The sequence below is a fragment of the Rattus norvegicus genome, chromosome 17 (genome assembly GCF_021556685.1).
Source record: "Rattus norvegicus strain SHRSP/BbbUtx chromosome 17, alternate assembly SHRSP_T2T, whole genome shotgun sequence".
Taxonomy (NCBI): Eukaryota; Metazoa; Chordata; class Mammalia; order Rodentia; family Muridae; genus Rattus; species Rattus norvegicus.
The window spans coordinates 31,067,204-31,071,736 of NC_141550.1; positions in this window are offsets into that span (position 1 = coordinate 31,067,204).

A 4,533-nucleotide genomic window follows, 5' to 3' on the forward strand; every position below is an offset into this window, starting at 1 on the left:
TGAGTTTCTGCCTATTATAAATAGGACTACTGTGAACATAGTGGAGCATGTGTCCTTGTTATATGTTGGAACATTTTTTTGGTACATGACCAGGAATGATATAACTCAGTCCTCAGGAAGTACTATATTCTGAGGAATGTCCAGACTAATTTCCAGAGTGGTTGAATGAGCTTGTTATCCCACCAACAATGGAGGATCAGTCCTTTATGTCCTCATCCTTACCAGCATCTGTTGTCACCTGAGGTTTTTTTATTTCATTTTATTTTATTTTTTTGTTTAATTTGACTTTTTTAAAATTTACATTTCAAATATTATTCCCTTTCCTGGTTTCTTGGACATAGCCTCATATCCCAACCTCATCCCCTTCTTCTATAAGGGTGTTGCCATCCCCATCTACCCCACCTTTTTGCCCCCCAGCATTCCCCTACACTGGGGGTCCAACCTTGTCAGGACCAAAGGCTTCTCCTTTCATTGGTGCCCAACAAGACCATCCTCTGCTACACATGCAGCTGGAGCCATGGGTCAGTCCATGTATAGTCTTTGGGTAGTGGTTTAGTCCCTCAGAGCTCTGGTTGGATGCCATTGCTGTTCTTATGGGCTTGTAAGCCCCTACAGACCTTTCTATCCTTTATTTCCTACAATTGGGGTCCCATACACAGTTCAAAGGTTTTCTACTAGCATTTGCCTCTGTATTTGACATACCCTGGGTGTGTCTCTCAGGACATATCTATATCCAGCTCCTGTCAGCATACACTTTCTTAGCTTCATCAATCTTATCTAGTTTTGGTGGCTGTATATATAAGGGCCACAGGTGAGGCAGGCTCTGAATGTCCATTCATTCAGTCTCTGCTCCAAACTTTTACTCCATATCACCTCCTGTGAATATTGTTGGTCCACCTGTTAAGAAGTGAAGCACAGCTCCCTGCTGCCAACCCAATGGGGGAGAGAGCTCACTGCCTGGACAGGTGGGCACTCCTGAGACTGCAGAGCTGGAGAAACCACAAATACTGACCACCCCTGCCCACATCCCTGGCTCAAGAGGAAACTATATAGGGCCTCTGGGTACCAGATGATACTGGCACTCAAGCAGCAGGTCCACTGTGGTCCAGACATCACCCGGACCTGAAGGGATGGGGTCAAAAGCTCCCTGCACCCAAATCCTGTGGGAGGGAGAGCTAAACCTTTAGAGGGGAAGACACACATGGGAAGCCAGAAGAGACTACACTCTGCCCACATTTCTGACTCCAGAGGAAAACACCTAAAGCCATCAGGGACCATGGTGCATGGGGGCCCCGGGAAAAGGCAGTGTAGGCCCTACTGCTTGATGCCCTCACAGAGAGCTCAAAAGCAGGCGCCCAGGGGCAACTTCAGATGCAGGACCACATGTAAGACCAACTTTTCTGCTCCAACCAACCTGCCTGGTGGACTCAGGACACAGGCCCACAGGAACAGCTGAAGACCAGTAGAGAGGAAAGACTACATGCCTGAAAGCAGAACACTCTTTTCCCATAACTGGCTGAAGGAAAACAGGAAAACAGGTTTACAGCACTCCTGGCACACAGGCCTATAACATGGTCTAGTCACTGTCAGAAATAGCAGAAGAAGGTAATACCATAGACAACCTGATGGCAAGAGGCAAGCGCAGGAACCGAAGCAAGAGAAAACAAGACTACATGGCATCATTGGAGCCCAATTCTCCCACCAAAGCAAACACTGAACATGCAAACACATCAGAAAAAAAAAGATCTAGATTTAATATAACATTTGATCATGATGAGGGAGGACTTCAAGAAAGACATAAAGAACACCCTTAGAGGAATGGAGGAAAACATGAATAAACAAGTAGAAGCCTATAGAGAGGAATCTCAAAACTCCCTGAAAGAATTCCAGGAAAACACAATCAAACAGGTAAAAGAATGAAAAATGGAAATAGAAGCAATAAAGTAAGCACAAAGGGAGACAACCGTGGATATAGAAAACCAAAGGAAGAGACAAAAAGCCATAGATGAAAGCATCACAAACAGAATACAAGAGATAAAAGAGAGAATCTCAGGAGCAGAAGATTCCATAGAAATCATCAACACAACCGTGAAAGATAATGTAAAATGGAAAAAGGTACTGGTCCAAAACATACAGGAAATCAAGGACTCAATGAGAAGAACAAACATAAGGATAATAGGTATAGAAGAGCGGGAAGACTCCCAGCTCAAAGGACCAGTAAATATCTTCAACAAAATCATAGAGGAAAACTTCCCTAACCTAAAGAAAGAGATGTCCACAAACATACAAGAAGCCTACAGAACTCCAAATAGATTGGACCAGAAAAGAAACTCCTCCCATCACATAGTAGTCAAAATACCAAATGCACAAACAAAGAAAGAATATTAAAAGCAGTAAGGGAAAAAGGTCAAGTAACATATAAAGGCAGACCTATCAGAATCACACCAGACTTCTCACCAGAGATTATGAAAGGCAGAAGATCCTGGACAGATGTCATACAGACCCTAAGAGAACACAAATGCTAGCGCAGGTTACTGTATCCTGCAAAACTCTCAATTAACACAGATGGAGAAACCAAGATATGCCATGACAAAACCAAATTTACACAATCTCTTTCTACAAATCCAGCCCTACAAAGGATAATAAAGGGTAAAGAAGGCAAGCTACACCCTAGAAAAAGCAAGAAACTAATTGTTGTGCAAAAAAAGCAAAGGAAGACAAGCACAAACATAATCTCACATCCAAACACGAATATAACAGGAAGCAACAATCACTATTCCTTAATATCTCTCAATATCAATGGACTCAAATACCCAGTAAAAACCATAAATTAACAAACTGGATCCACAATGAGACCTTGCATTCTGCTGCCTATAGGAAACACACCTCAGAGACAAACACAGACACTACCTCAGAGTGAAAGGCTGGAAAACAACTTTCCAAGCAAGCAGTCTAAAGAAGAAAGCTGGAGTAGCCATTCTAATATCTAATAAAATCGATTTTCAACTAAAAGTCATCAAAAAAGGTAAGGAAGGACACTTCATATTCATCAAAGGAAAAATCCACCAAGATGAACTCTCAATCCTAAATATCTATGCTCCAAGTACAAGGGCACCTACATACATAAAAGAAACCTTACTAAAGCTCAAAGCACACATTGCACCTCACACAATAATAGTAGAAGATTTCAACACCCCACTCTCATCAATGGACAGGTCATGGAAACAGAAATTAAACAGAGACATAGACAGACTAAGACAAGTCACGAACGAAATTGACTTAACAGATCTTTATAGAACATTCTATTCTAAGACAAAAGGATATACCTACTTCTCACCACCTCATGGTACTTTCTCCAAAATTGACCATATAATTGGTCATAAAACAGGCCTCAATAGAAACAGAAAGATAGAAATAATCCCATGCATCCTATCAGACCACCACGGCTAAAGCTGGAGTTCAACAGCAATAAGGAAAGAATGTCCACATATACATGGAAATTGAACAATGCTCTACTCAATGATAACCTGGTCAAGGAAGAAATAAAGAAAGAAATTAAAGAGTTCTTAGAATTTAATGAAAATGAAGGTACAACATACCAAAACTTATGGGACACAATGAAAGCTGTGCTAAGAGGAAAACTCATAGCTCTGAGTGACTGCAAAAAGAAACAGAAGAGAGCATACATCAGCAGCTTGACAGCACACTTGAAAGCTCTAGAACAAAAAGAAGCAAATACACCCTGGAGAAGTAGAAGGCAGGAAATAATCAAACTCAGAACTGAAATGAACCAAGTAGAAACAAAAAGGACTATACAAAAAATCAACAGAACCAAAAGTTGGTTCTTTGAGAAAATCAAAAAGATAGATAAACCCTATAGATAAACATTTTATATATAAACATTTTTATGTATCAGATGACAGCAGATTCTTGCAAGGATGTAGACAAAAAGGAACACTCCTCCATTGTTGGTGGGATTGCAAACTGGTACGACCACTTTGGAAATCAGTCTTGAGGTTCCTCAGAAAATTGGACATTGCACTAACTGAGGACCCAACTATACCCAAATAATATACTCTCTTGAGCACATACCCAAATGATGCACCAACACACAACAAAAACACATGCTCCCTATGTTCATAGCAGCCTTATTTATAATATCCAGAAGCTGCAAAGAACCCAGATGCCCTTCCATATGGGAATGGATATAGAAAATGTGATATATCTACACAGCGGAGTATTACTCAGCCATCAAAAACAATGACTTCATGAAATTCATAGGCAAATGGATTGAACTAGAAAATAGCATCCAGTGTGAGATAACCCAATCACAGAAAAACACAGGTGGTATGCACTCAGTGATAATATGGATATTAGCCCAAATGTTCAAGTTATCCAAGATACAATCCACAGACTACATGAAGCTCAAGACGAAGGATGATCAAGGTGCGATGCTTCACTTCTTTTTTTTTTTTCAGGTAGATTTCTTTCTTTTCTATTTTTTTCATCTTTATTAACTTGGGTATTTCTTAT